General features: G+C 46.1%; 1 long non-coding RNA gene across 1 annotated transcript in view; it reads left to right on the forward strand.

Moving 5' to 3' along the window:
• The window catches only part of LOC128328722 (uncharacterized), a 36845-nt gene extending 34728 nt beyond the window's left edge, over window positions 1–2117 (forward strand). The window contains exons 3-4 of the long non-coding RNA XR_008309367.1: window positions 137–281; window positions 1764–2117. This is a non-coding gene — a long non-coding RNA (uncharacterized LOC128328722). The remainder of the gene's footprint in view (window positions 1–136; window positions 282–1763) is intronic.
• Window positions 2118–15492: the final 13375 nt, after the last annotated feature.

Genomic DNA, 15492 nt, shown 5'->3' on the forward strand with positions numbered 1-15492 from the left:
AGGTGGTGACGGGTTGAACGTTCCCATGCAGAGCTACTGTAATGGAACAAGCTGGCCTTTAAAAAAAATGTTTTAGAACTTTTAATGGATAATTTTAAACTCAGGGACCTCATCAAAGGTTTTACCCACGAACCAGTTATAGATTAAAGACAAGCAGTGTCTCTCGAAAGCATCAGAGAAGTGGATCAGAAGTAACATTCTTCCTAACCTCAATGGAAAGCAAGAGAAAGAAAGTGAGGCGAGCCCAAAGCAGGGGGCAGACCATTCATCCCTAAAGGCAAGTAAACAAGATAGAATTGATGAACTTGTAGCATCAAGGAGTCTGGGTCTCTGGGAGCCCCCTGAATTTATTAGCAGATGAAAGGATTGTACATAGCTCCCAAAGGATTGTACATGGCTCCTAATGTACATTATATCTCCTCTGTTATACTTGTCATTTCCTTTCAAAGGAAAAAGGAGTCAACGCTATATTTCAGTCTCTCTGACCTACATACTGTATTTCCATGAGACTCTTAGTTTTTTTGACATGGTACCAACCTCACACTAGTTCTGCCCCAGCCATGCCTATAGTCACTAGAGTTGTGCGTTTTGTATTTTTTCTGTTTTGATTTGTACCAAATCTGAATCAACCCCATTTTGTATTTTGTTCAAAATTAAGCCTTCCGAATCACCCCCGTTTTGTTTTGTATCCGAAATAATCCAAATCCGAATCTGAATTAATTTGGATTTTTAAAAATGGGTCATATGGCCAAAAGAGTGGGTGGGGGTTGTAGTGCCCAATGAGTGGAAGCTACCACAAAAGTTTCAAAGGAATTGGGCAAACGGCTGATCTTTTGTGAATTTTTAAGTTTGCGCATCTTTCAGATTTTCCTCATAGGGTATAATGGAGGTTTCAGGAAAAGTATAGCTTCACACGGGGGGGGAGGGGTGGCCCATAGTGGAGTGTGGTTGGTGGTAGTGCCCAGTTGGTGCAAGGAAGCTACCACAATTTTTTCAGAGGAATTTGGCAAAGGGCTGATTTTTAAAGAATTAATGAAGTTACGCGTCTTTCAGATTTTCCTCATAGGGTATATGGAGGTTTCAGCAGTCCCGTAACTCCACTTGAGGGGCACTGGGGTGGCCCAGAGCAAGTGGTGGTGTAGTACTCATAGGGTGCCAATCACCCACATGGGTTACTAGCCCATGAAGTACAGGGTTTTGTTGTTCTAGAAGTGTTCTGAGTGTAGATTATCTGGTAGCATATGAGAGTGGATTCATGGTTTTTCATTAAAAATCTCATTTGCTACCAGAGAATCTAAACTCAACACCTCAGAAACAACAAAGCCCAGTACCCCAATGGGTTAGCAATCCAGAGGGGTGGTTGGCACTCTCTGTGCACTACAACACCACTCGCTCAGCACCACACCAGTGCCCCCCAAGTGCAGTTACAGGGTTGCTGAAACCACCATTATTCCCTCTGGGGGAAAGCTTAAAGACACTCAAACTTCCCCAAATCACAAAAATCAGCCCTTTGCCCTATTCCTTTGGAATCTGGGTTGTGGCAGGCACCCCTTGGGGCACTTCCACCCAACCCACTGTTCTGCCCCAGCAGACCCCTTTCTGCCCCAAATCTGCCCCAAAGACACTCCAACACTGACAATTCCTAAGAAAGCAGCCAATTCCATGGGAGCCTGGGTTGTGGCAGGCACCCCTTGGGGCACTTCTACCCAACCCACTGGTCTGCCCCAGCAGACCCCTTTCTGCCCCAATTTTGCACCAGGCAGCACACACATCGACGACGACAACAGCAGAGCTTTGAAAAGAGCCAGGTTTCCGAAGCAGGCATCATATGCGCAGCAGACTAGTAGCCAGCAGCAGCATCAAGTGCGCCCTGCCCTCCATTCCCCACCCAAGCATTTGTCATCCACAGACAGGGACTGAGACTTCCAGAACATGTGATGCGAGTGAAGCAGGGAATGGCAAGGATACAAAACAACATACTCCCACATAAACAAGTTGAAAGAGTGAAGACTGATGAACAGCGGCACTCAATTTTTTGACACCGTTATTTGGACATTTTGTGGCATTTTGTAGCCTGTGGCACCCCAACGCAGCAATAAAATGATGCAACAACTCACTATATGACCCAATCCTCATTATATATTACTGTCTGCTAGACATGGGTGGGTGAAAATTAGCATTTTATACCTGTGTGTGCATGGCTGCGTGTTCTGTGAGAGGGTTGGAGAGGGTTTAGGGCAGGCCTGCTCAACTTCGGCACCCCAGCTGTTTTTGGACTACAACTCCCATAATCCCCAAACACAGAGGCAAATAGCCAGGGATTATGGGAGTTGTAGGACAACATCTGAAGGAGGGACAATGTTGAGCAGCCCTGGTGTTGGGTTTGTGCTGTGGCCTAAAGCATCACAATTTTTTTTTTAACATTTCACATTTGTAACCTTCATTCTAACATCAAGCCTTTTTTAAAAAAAGGCTGAACACACAGGAGAAGCAGCAGGCTGGTCAGCGAGGCTAAGGAAGGGTGTAAATCCTGGAGAATGGCAGCTCCCCTGGGAAAGCGGAGTCAATGGTGGAGGATAGGGGCAAAGGATGGTGGAACAGGCAATGAATTGAGCTCTCTCTTCACCCACACATGCAGCAGTAGGAAGGAAATGGTGCCCCACACCAACATATATATTCCAGGTGCAAACTCAGTTCTCTCTTTCTGGAAACGGGAAATAGAGCCATCAATTCAATAAAGGCAGCTGTGTCTAAACCCCAACTAGTTTCCTTTCCAATGAAAATTTGAAATTTAAAAATCTGTCAATCGGGATGTCTTCCTGTATCATGTTACCTCCCAAAACGTCACCCTCCCCATATTCCACTTATATACTTCCCAGTGTGTTAATAGCAAGTGTATGCTTTTTGCTTTAACCAAGCATAACAGCTTGTGCCTCCCATATACCTTGAAAGTGTCCTTGCTGGCATTTTGTTTTGTTTTCTGCAAGGGCTTAAATATTTTAAATGCAAACAGGACAGGGCATGTGGAATCTTAATCATTACACACAAAATAATAAAGAGGGAGAGGGGAGGCAAAGCTGTAAGAAGTCTCTTCTCCAGGCACTCCCAGCAGCCCCCCAGACAGAGTGGGGAGCTCCGGATATTGTTACTTAGAGTTGACAATGAATTGGCTGCTCTCAGCTTAATCATTTCATTCTCAGCACACAATTGCATCACAATACAGCTCATTTCTCTTAACTAAATATCCATTGACCAAAGAAATGTCTTCAGAAGCTGTGTCCCTTTTTGCATACCTTATCTTCTGCTATGCTAATCCTTCTGACAAACACTCAGTCAGTTGCTGCTGGAGTCTGTGTGGAGAGACAAAAAAGACAATTTGCAATGCAATGCTGATGGGGCGCCGAAGCGTTTTCCGAAGTAAACAAAATTCGGATCCGAGATTTGTGCCCGAATCGAAATGCACAAGCCTAATAGTCACTAGTTATTTATTTGAATTTCCCCCCATCTTTCTCTGAAGACTCAAGGTGACAAGCAATTGATCTAAAAATAATGTAATACAGTAGCAATATTTTTTTTAAAAAAAAACACGTGGGTTGAGGGGAAGTATTCTGCTTAAGCTTAAATTCAATCTGATTGATGGACTCTTCCAATCCTGGACAGATAGATTCAGAGACTGCACAACTCACTTGCCACTTGCCTGTGGGCTAGCTCAGGGAGTGCACCATTCTCTGGAACCTTAAAAATCAACATGGAAGAGGGGTTTCACAGCTCTTGCTGAACTGTGATTAGTGTCCTGGACTTAGATGAAAAGCACAGTTTCAGTTTCTGTATGATTTGCTTAGCTCACCAAAAGTCTCTTCTTCATCAAGCATGCAGGTTTGGTATAAAAATGAAACTTGTGAAAAATTCACCTTGGTTCTATGCTAACTATGACAGGTTTCAAGAGAAGTTTTAAAGTATTTCAAGCTTGATTGAGGTTTGCCATTTTCTTATAATTTACCCCCTTTTTATGATTTATATCTGGGCTTGTTAAAATATTATCTGTCTAAATGACTGAAATATTTGCATTGTTAAAGAATATGCTGCTATGTAAATTAAGATTTAAATCCATTTTAATCCACTTTGTCGGATATTTCTGTGACGTTCAAATTCCCATGTTGCTTTACCAAGTAACTCCAATCAATAAAAGGAGATTTCTTAGATATCTTTCATTTCTTGATAACAATATTTGAGGCTGTGGATAGCTTAGTCTTCTCTATACTGCTTTGTAAAAGCAGCACATTTACATATTTATTCGTATTTATATCCCATAATCCAAAAGATTCCAGCTCATGGAGCACTGGAGCTGCTGTGCTGCAGACTAGAGCAACTGAACTGATCATGAAGTGGGAGGCAATTTTCATAGCTCTCTCCTGCTGCTCCCCGGAGCCCCCCTGTGACTTGGAAATAGGAAAGGCCCTCTTTGTTCGCAGGTGTTCTGCTCTGGCCGATAGGCGTGAATACAGAAACCGCAAATAAAGAAATCTTACTGCATGGGAATCCAGGGGTTAGGTACACACACACACACACACACACACGCTAAAAAAAGGCAGGGGGTGAAAATAAGAGAAACAAAGTACTGCACCTTGCTCTCCAGGTATCCAGATATGTCCCCCCCCAAACCCCCAAATTGGATGAACTGAAGGCAAATTGAAGGCAAATATTCACAAAAATATTCACAAAAAATAAAAATAAAAAGAGCCCCAAAATGGCTCTGCACTGTAAAATGGTGGCTGGAAATGACATTTCCAGGTTATTTCTGGTCACTCAAAACTATGAATAGGTGAATTTTGCCTTTTTTGGTGTTTTTTTTTACTGCAGATAAAGAAACTGTGCTCTATCCGGTTTAATCCGGTCCACAGATACACAAAACCTCCGTTGTTCAAACTATGGATAATGAGGGCCTCATGTAGGTCCCTGAAGGATGTGAGACCTGTAGGGACCTCCTCCTGAATCACACAGAGTGCTTCCAATAGCAGGAGAGATAAGTGAAAATTGCCTCTCCCTACGTGATCAGTGCAGCTGTGCTGGTCTGCAGCAGCGCAGGAGTTGCGCTAGTCTGCAGCACTAGAGATGTGCATGAAACCAGCTGGCCCAGTTCAGCTTGAATCCAGACCAGATTTGAGTCATCCCAGGTGGCTCAGGCTCAATCGAGCCTGGCCTGGTCCTGTTCTGCTGTCGAACAGACTTGAGGGATTCGACAGCTATACCTGTAAAGGGGAATTTGGCAAGAATTTCTCTTTACAAGTAAAGGGCTGGGGTGGGGGAGAGAAAAGTTCTAAGTGCTGGTGTGCAGTGGGATAGCAGTGGTTGGGGGGCCAAGGGAAAAGTCTTTAAAGTGTTCATTTTAATTTTTAAAACCACCGCAGCAGCCATGGGGATGGTGGCAGAGAGGGCTCCTTCCATCCTCCTGCCTGCTTCCCAAATGAAAGACCGGCCAGTTGCGGCCCATTTCAGGCCTCTAGGCAAAGGAATATGCGTGCAGAGAGGCCTGAAATGGGCCGCAGGTGAACCAGGCTGTCATTTGGTGGCAGGCAGGAAGGTTAAGGAGCCCTCACCACTACTGCCAGCGAAGGTAGCAGTGAGCACTCCTTCCACCTCCTGCCTTCCTCCCAAATGACATCGGCCTGTTTTGGGCCTCTGGGCACATGCATATGCATACAGAGAAGCCCGAAATGGGCCACAGCCAAACAGGGCTGTCATTTGGAAGGCAGAAAGGAGGTTGGAAGAAGCCCTCTCCACTGCCATCCCCGCACTTTTATAAGCTAAAATTTTAAAAGGTAAAAACTGTGATGCTTTTAAAAGGTAAAAATGAACATTTATAGACTTTTCTCTCACACACTCCCGCTCTGACTGCCATCCCACCACATAGCAGCACTTTTTAAAGGTTAACAATAGCAATAGCACTTACATTTATATACCGCTCTATAGCCAGAGCTCTCTAAGCGGTTTACAATGATTTAGCATATTGCCCCCAACATTCTGGGTACTCATTTGACCGACCTCGGAAGGATGGAAGGCTGAGTCAACCTTGAGCCCTTGGTTAGGATCGAACTTGTAACCTTCTGGTTACAGGGCGGCAGTTTTACCACTGCACCACCAGGGGCTCATACAACAAACAAAACACACACACACACTTTAGAGACCCAAAACTTTCTCCTTGCACCCCCCCCCCCATCCCATTGTGCAGTGGTGCTTTTTAAAAGTAAAAAGCCTTAGAAAGCCTTGAGTGTGAACTGGCTCAATTTTGAGCCGGTTCACACTTCCCTATGCAGTGCAGAAGCTTCCTTTGTCTGCACGTGAGCCCCTAATTACTCAAATTAAAACAAACAGAACATGCAACATTAGCCCTTGAAAGTAGGACATGAACTGGAACCCAAAATGGTTAAGGTGTTTTGATACTGGCTAATACTTGGAAAATCACAGTAATTTACCTGAGAATAGTTCATGAGCTCCTACCTCATAATAAACATTCAAGACAACAGATATTTGGGACTGCATAACTAACTGAAAAATGTAAGATGGGAAGGAAAGATTCACAACAGCAGCCCCCCCCAAAAAGGTATCTCTTCACATCTTTCAAGCAAGTTTGGTGTCAATGGATAAGGCACAGGTAATTACTAGGCTTGTGTAAAGCAGCATTGCTTTGATTCAGGAGCAGTCTCAGCATTTCAAAGGGCCTCCAGATTGATTTGACTTCTTGTTATGTGGGGGGCTTCAATACACTTCAACCCAATTTGAAGGAGTCACTTTAAATCAGTCTGAAGTCTCAGACCATTCTCCTCTCACCTTGCCATTCCCCCAATCCCTTTACTAATTGGGCAGGGGAGGACAGGATAGCCTCTTTATTTTGCTCCGGGTTCCAACCCCTTTATGTAACTTCCAGTGGTGGAGAAGCAGTAGGTGTGATGTATATTTCATTTTTGAAATGACTTCCAGCAAGGTTTTTTTTTAAAAAAAAATATTATTAGTTGGGCCGGGCACAGAGCATCTGTGCCTCCGCCGGCCCACCCAGCCCACTTCTCCTCCCCACCCCTGCTGTGGTTTCTCGCTTTCCAGCTGGCCCGCCACCTCCTCCCACCTGCCAATTCCCAGCAGCCAGCCTGGCCCACCACTGCCTGCTGCTCCCGGCAGCCAGGCCGGCCCACTGCCACCTGCTCCCACCCGCCCGCCGGCCACTGGCGGGAGCAGCCCGCTTCTCCCGCACCCACCCATGTTTTCTGGCTGGTGGTTTCTGGCTCCTCCCACCCACCCACCAATTCCAGGCACTCGGGCTGGCCCACTACTGTGTGCTCCTACCTGCCGGCCACTGGCAGGAGCAGCCCGCTTCTTCCCCACCCACAGTTTCTGGCTGGCAAGCCAGCCAGGAAACCAGCCCTCCACTTCCTCCCGCCTGCCAATTCCTGGTGGCCGGGCCGGCCTGCCACCACTGCCTGCTCCCGGAGGCTGGCCTGCCACCGCCTGCTGCTCCTGCCATCCGGGCCAGCCCACCACCGCCTGCTCCCATCGGCCGACCAGCATCCCTATTTTCTCCCCATCCCTGTCGCTAATCGGCAGCTGCTTGCAAACTCTCGCAAGAGCTGCCACGCATGGGATTAGCCACGGATACACCCAGGAGAGATAAATATATAGATAATAAATTCTGAAGTCCTGTGAAAAGCACAAGGCATCTTGGGAATGGAAGTCTTTTCAGGGGCTGCTGTAATGGCTACAGCCCCTGAAAAACCTACATTTTCCAAGATAACGCACTTTTCTCAGGACTGCGGGGGGGGGGGGTTCATTTTAAATTCTGGAATTCATTTTTAAAGTGAAGCTGCAACAGCTGCTAATCTCTTACTGCCTATGTGATAGCCATGAATAATAAAATTAAGGGATGCCAGTTTGTCTCCTCCTGCCCATGCCCAGTAAATAAAAGGGTGGGGAAGTGATGAGATGGGAGGAGCAAGGAGGGGCTGGAGCAGGTCAGATTGTCCCCAATTCAACCTACACTGATTATTTAGAAACCTCTGCTCTGAGCAAAAAGGCACCTTTTAAACGTGGCGCTTCTCTTATATTTAGCAGGGAGAGAGCAACTGGCCCTATCCAAACCCAGCACAACATTCCTCCTGTGACTGCTGTTGGTGTCTATGTTATGTTTCTTTTTAGACTGTGAGCCCTTTGGGGACAGGGAATCATCTAATTTATTTATTTATTTTTCTATGCAAACTGCTTTGGGAACCTTTGTTGAAAAGTGATCTTCCTATATCGCTGCTGCCTGATATAGGCGTTTCTCATAGTCTGGGAAACAAACTCTTTCAGTCCCAAATGGCCAGGGTTGAGATGTGATATCAACTTGTTTTGGTGTGCTACCGCCCCACAACACTTCCCCCTCCCCCTCTGTGTGGACAGTGGCAAAACGTTATAAAAAGGGGAGGCATCTTATTGTCTAAAGAAGATGTTTTCCCAATAGTCCAGAATAAATCTGATGGATCAGGACTCCAGAATCCACCGTCAGCATCCAGTTTCTGTGCCATTAATGCACAGACTAGCTGAATCTCTCCAAGCTGAAAGACTGCATAGACTTCTGAATCACATTAGAGTGTGTGTCAACTCTGGCATTGTACGAGAGCTGGAATCAGAGTAATTTTTCTCAGATTTGTCTTGTCTGGAGAGAAAAAATGGTCAGTTATCAGAAAAGTGTTTTGTATTTAAAATAAAGGCTGATAAATTATTGCAATCACATTTTCTCTTTCATCTCATCTAATTTTGTCAATCACATTATTTCCCTTCCTAGATATATTCAATTGGCTATTTCTTATCTTATTATTTCTTTGCAAGGTTATTATCTCATGTCTTCATATTCAGTTTCTCTCCACATTGGTACTGATATAAAATCCATTTTGCTAACACTACTGTCTGATATTATGGGAATCACATTTTGATCTTCTAACAAAAGCAATAGTTTAACATTTTGGACCAATGAACCAGGCTTAACCATCCGCTCTTCTGGTAGGCTCCTTTTTAAAAAAAGTCAGTTTTTGAACAATGTTAGCATTTCTTCTGACACCTTTAGAACTAATATTTAAATAAAATATACAGAACAAGGTTTCATAGACTACAATAACCCATTTCATCAGATGCTGAGGTTGAAATATTCACCTTCCACCCCCCGTTCCAACACACACCTTATTCCATTTCTTAGTTATGCATTGCTGTGGCTGCTCATGCTCCAATTGATATGTTTATACAAATCACTTGACACTCAGCACTGATAGAAATAAATAAATAAATTTATATATCAGTCTGTTTTCTCACATATTGTTCAAAGTGGGTTACAAAGTTCAGTATGCAAAATATATCAAGTATGCACAAATCAGTGTCTATCTTGTAGTGCATTCAGGAGTTTGTGGTGATGAGGGTGAAACCTCTGGCAGTGATTGGCTGACCGACCTCAGTGTCACAATGCTATGAAGCAGGCAGAGGTTCTTGGGCTCCCATTGACTAAGCTGCTGAAATCTATGGTGCAGAGCAAACAAATGGGGATAGGGAAGGAGCAGGCCAATACCTAACAAGTCAGCAGGCTGAGGGACACAGTGAACAAGGAGGATTGAGAAAGGGGTAGTTCATATGAATGAGACCAAGGAAAAATATAGAGAATAGCATAGCCTGGAGGTATAGGTATCTGTTGTAAGCCGCCCAGAGAACAATTTGTTATGGGGCATCTAACCAATTAAGTTTGTTGTTGTTGTTGTTGTTGTTGTTGTTGCCACTGCCTCCTGCTCCCAGCGCTGGGAGGAGGAGGCCCACCACCGCCTCCTCCTCCCAGCGGCTGCCATCCCTATTTTCTCCCATGTCCCTGTTGCTAGTCCAGCAGCTGCTCATGAACTCTTTGCAAGAGCTGCCACACATGGGATTAGCGATGGGTACGTTTAAGAGAATTCAATATATAGAAGATAATGAGCCAAACCTATAGCTGCAATCCTCTAGAATACTAATACAATCTATCTGCAGTCACTAATATTCTCTTGTAAGAGGTCTAGACCCAAACAGATAGGAAGGGCTTGGCCCAATTAAGAAACAGACCTGCCAGTAGTAACAGTGGCACAGACCAATGTCCATTGATTCTCACCTCAACATGGTGGCTCGTTGTTTTCAGCTTGGTACCTAACTTCAAGGAACATCCTGAGCCATATTCCATACATTACATAGAAACTGCTCACTGCCCAACTGCCCAGTGAGTTGTGATTCTGCCAACAATATATCCTTTGCATTGACTATACCATCACCTCTTGCCAATGATGTGAGCTATAGCATATATTATATTTTCATTGACAGTGAAATGAGCACAACCTTTCCACACATTTTATTTTATGTTAAGGCCAGTCCTGTAGTTTTTGTGATGATGAAGCCATTCTCATCCAAGCCAGTATTTATTATTATAAATACTTATCTACCACTTCTCAACAACAACAAAATTCAAAGCAGTTTACATAGAAAAATAAGTAAGATGGTTCTCTTTCTCGAAAGTGCACACAATTTAAAAATAAACAAAAGGTAGACACCATCAACAATAACTGGAGGATGCCATGCTGGGGTTGTATCATATTCCAGAACTGTCATTATCACTAGTTCATCCCAGTATTAATATTAGATTTGGCAGGACAGAGACAGAGAGGAGGATAATTCAGCTATATGTATGAAAAGAACATGAAATATTAAAGTGTACTGACTTTTTTCTTAAGCACCAAGCCTCTTAGTTTTAAGGCTCTCACAAAAAGTCCCTCAGTGTCTAATTCAAGGGTTTTGCTTTTGGTCTTCTGGGCACATTTACTGCAGCAGTCAAGAATAGATGCATTGCATCACAGTAGCTGTGATGCACTGCAGTAAGATGTAGATAAAATTTGTCTTCCACATGCGCAAATTTGTGTACTCAATTATCTGTCAGCAGTTCTAATTGCCAAGTTACCTAGTTAAAAGCTTGCACTGCAAACTGCACCTCTAATGGCATTAAGTAGTTACCTCAGGGAGTCATGACCCATCATTACGTTCCCAGAAGCAGCTATGGAACTGTGCAAAGAGGAACAGTTAAAGGTCCATTCTCTGATGCTTCAAAAGAGCACATTTAGTTCTTTGGCTTCTAGTACGTCACATAAGTGTGTTTTTTGTAAACTGATTTGGCAACTATTAGGGAGAGAAATTAGGAACAAAGAATCTCACGCATCTTTTAGTGAGAAAGTGTATGTTGCAATGCTGCAATGACACTATGCTACATGATAAAGGCATAAATGAGTTGACTCATCTATATATTTAATTCTCCTAAATGTACCCATCACTAATCCCATGTGTGGCAGTGCTCGTGAGAGCAGCTGCCTCGGGGATAGCAATGGGGACAGGAGACAATGGCGGCGGCAGACCGGCCTGGCCCAGCTGCCGGAAGAGGAGGCTGCCCGGCATGGCCCAGCCGCCAGGAGGAGCAGGCGGGAAGAGGCATCGGGGAGGGGGCTGGCCTGGCCCTAGCCCAGCTGCCAGTTGGCCGGAGCCATCAGCGGGTCAGCCTGGCCCGGCTGCCGGGAGGAGGAGGTGGAAGAAGGTGCCAGGCCAGCTTTCCAGTTTGCCCGCAAGCCAGGAAGAGTGGGGTGGGGCCGAGAAGTGGGCGGGGTGGGGAGAGCAGCCAGCCAGCCAGAAAGCTGGGCATGCTGGCATGGGGCGGAGGGAATAGCAGTAGTGAGGGGGCCGGCCGGAGGTGCAGATGCTCTGCTCCCGGCCCAGCTAGTCCTAAATAAAACCCTTTTTATTTGGGCCCAATTTGCACACTGCTTTTGCAACATGGATGATGTTCCCCTGTGGTCAGTTCCAAGGTTACATTTGAAACATCTAAACATTGGCTTCATTGGGGGGTGCTTGGATCAAGTAGGTACATTCTGTGTTGCTCAGCTGGACCATGGAGCCTGGTCCACTGCATTTGTCAGAAAGTCCCACTGAGTTCATTGAGGTAACTCCCAGGTAAGTCTATGAGAATATTCTCACAATTGGCTAAAATCGGGCTGCGGGGCCTAGCCCAATTTTAGCAGAACATGAGAACCACCGGACTCACAGGCGAGCCCGGTTGCCTCAAAGAGGGTAACCTGCTTTTGAAGCCCTCCCCTTAGACCAGGTTAGCGGAGCGAGCACTCCACTAACCAGGGTTTCTGGATCATGTCTTGCTGCGGTGCAGCGCTGCACTGCGGCAAATCACAAGGAGACCCCCGACCAGGAGGCTAAAAAGCAGGCTCCCAGTTCAGGGGTCTCTCCAGCATGCTCTGTGAGCTCACACAGGGCTTGCTGGAACTTCCGAGAGCTGTGTGGCCCCCAAACTCCCATGCCCCCACTGGCTCTGTGACAGAGCCAGCAGTTATGTGGGCAGCCGATACGGCCACTCAGGGCTTCCCCTCCAGTCAGCCCACTTTTCACGCAAACCCGCTCTGGGCGAGTCTCACCGATCGTGAGACTCACCTCTATATGGGATTCCAGTCCATGGAGAATCTGCCCCCACTCCCTGGTCTCCATGATGGCTATACCTCTGAATGAAAGGTGTGTTCATGAAAACTAATTTTCTATTAAGAGATTATTGGAGACAAGTAATTTTCTTAGGGTTTTCTGCTTGCTCATGAGAAATTTTAGGGGAAAGGGGGCAGAGTCAGGAAGGTGTTAGCAAGAAACTTTGGCATGGCTTTGGGACAGCTTGTGAGTATAGCTGTGATAAGGCCTTGAAATAACTAAGCTCTTTGCAGTTACTTGTCATGTAACACTCTGTGAAATCAATTTTTTGAAGGTTTGATGCTTTTTATTTACTATATTCTTTATAACTAGCCAACCTCTTCGGGGCTGGCGGTTACCGCTTCCTCCCCACCTTCTGCCCCATTCTCTGCTTCCGGGCCCAGCCGTCTCTCCTCCCCACCGCCACTTCTGCCCCCCCCCACTTTCTTTCCCCCCTCCTGGGCCTTGCCTCTGCGTCTAGGCCAGGCCCGCCACCACCTCTGGCCTCCGCGGCCAGGCCTGCCAACGCCACGGCAACCAATCCTCCTGGGTGCACCTCAGCCAATCAGGTGCATCCGCTACCCAGCCAATCAGCTGGGTGCTGGGATGCACATTCCAAGGCACACCCAGGAGAATTGTATATATAGATGCTTTACTAAAAACTATATGAAGAAATTAGGATTGTAATAAAACTTTGTCTCTCAAATTATTATTTCCAATTGTTAATACAGTATCATAGGAACACAAACTTAGTGGTTTATTCTTTTTATGAGAGCACTACAGTTTCCTGGTATCACAATGTATTGGTGTGTGAGAGGTCATCCAGCCAGAGGCAATCCTCAATAAAGTGAACCGCTGAACTGGAGACTAGAGTGAAAAAAGTAGGGGGGTGTTGTCTTGAAATAGGGGTGAAACAAAGAGGAGTTGTGAAAAGAGATTGCAGGGTCAGCCAGATGATGAAACAAGAGAGTCTGTGGAGGGACTTGGCAAATGAACAGCTTCATGGCAACTTGGAGCTTGCTAAATATGGGCACTGTGATGTTTTTGGTTAATCCATTCCTTGATCCAGGCCAGCTTTTTAATGGTGCTTTGGTTACTCATATTCTAGTCCTGGAGGAGAGGCGGGGCTATCAAACAGCCAGCAGCAAGACCACAGAAAAGCAGTCTGCGCTTGCCTCTCTGTACACAACATCTATTCCATTAAACTATTAATATTTCTGATTCCATTCCACTGCCTTGTCCTTGCATACCACAACTCTTTCCCTGCATTCTACAGGAACTTGCATATTTTGTTCAAGGGAGTATACATAAGCATGCACATACAACCGGAGGTGATCAAGCTCCTTAGTGGGACCTAAGTGGGATGTTTTGGTTCAACTCCCCAGTTTTTTTGTTTCATCCTCAGACTGTTTCTCAAAACATTTCCCTTTATCATTCATCATCATAGTTTGCCTCAGAGTTTTGCCCATCAGTTCATCAATCCCAATTTCTAATCTGGCAGTTCAGTTGTCTTGTCCAGCCCCTGCTAACTGGGCAAAGAGGCACCTTTTTCCGTGGTGATTCTCTTTATTTAGCATGTTTGATCTAAGATCGTAACTAAACAACTAACACTAACTTTATTTAGCAGGGGGAGAGTAACTGGCCCTATCCACCCCCAGCACAGTACTTCCAGTGACTGTTGCTGGTGTGTGTCTTATGTTTCTTTTTGGAATGTGAGCCCTTTGGGGGCAGGGAGCCATCGTATTTGTTTGTTATTTCTCCTTGTAAACCTCCCTGAGCCATTTTTGGAAGGGCGGTATAGAAATCAAATTAATAATAATAATAATAATAATAATAATAATAATAATAATAATAGTCAGGATTTGCCATGTTGCTGCCTTTTGACGAGTACCTACCTTCTGTTTAGCAAAATTGCCATGAATCTTCCTTGTTTTCCCTTGTCTAGCCCCTGCTAACTGGGCAAAGAGGCACCTTTTTCTGTGGTAATTCTCTTTATTTAGCAGGGGGAGAGTAACTGGCCCTATCCACCCCCAGCACAGTACTTCCAGTGACTGTTGCTGGTGTGTGTCTTATGTTTCTTTTTGGAATGTGAGCCCTTTGGGGACAGGGAGCCATCGTATTTGTTTGTTATTTCTCCTTGTAAACCGCCCTGAGCCATTTTTGGAAGGGCGGTATAGAAATCGAATCAATGAATGAATGAATGAATCGCCAGGCTAAGCTTAGAGTGGTAGTAGGGAAGCAGAGAAGGCTAGAACACTAAAAAGATCAGTACCTCAGCTCACTCGCTTGCTCTCCACCCCGCAGCTCGCTTGCTCTCCCCCCCCCACAGCTCACTCGCTCTCCCACCTGCAGCTCGCTCGCTCACTCTCCACCCCGCATGCCACAGCTCACTGGCTCACTCTCCCCCGCTGCAGCTCGCTCGCTCACTCTCCCCCCCCCGCAGCTCTCTGGCTCGCTCCCCCCCCCGCAGATCGCTCGCTCGCTCTCCCCCCCACGCAGCTCTCCCCCCTCGCAGATCTCCCCCACTTCAGCTCTCTCCACCTGCATCTGTCCCTATTGGGCGGGCCAGGGCCAGGCCATCCCACTCCCACCTCCTCCTCCAGGCTGGTAGGGCTTTGCCCGCCGTCTTCCCACCTCCTCGCCGCTGCCATTATTTCTCCCCGCCACCACCTCCTCTTCCTGGCCAGAGGGGCTTCACCCACTGTCCACCCACCTCTTCTGGCCGGAGGGGCTTTGCCTGACAGCCCTCCACCTCTGCATCCTGACGGCCGCCATTATTTCTTTCTGCTTCAATGCTGGAACTCTTGCACATTCTAGAGCATCTGCATGTTAGTACTTGATTGCTCCCCTCACCTCAGAGATCTCCCCACCCTCACCTGAGCTGCACTCCTGCTCCTCCTCCATCCCGTTGCTTCCATCCCCCTCACCCTTCTTGGTTGTGGATGCAGCACTGCTGCC

The sequence above is a fragment of the Hemicordylus capensis genome, chromosome 6 (assembly GCF_027244095.1).
Source record: "Hemicordylus capensis ecotype Gifberg chromosome 6, rHemCap1.1.pri, whole genome shotgun sequence".
NCBI lineage: Eukaryota > Metazoa > Chordata > Lepidosauria > Squamata > Cordylidae > Hemicordylus > Hemicordylus capensis.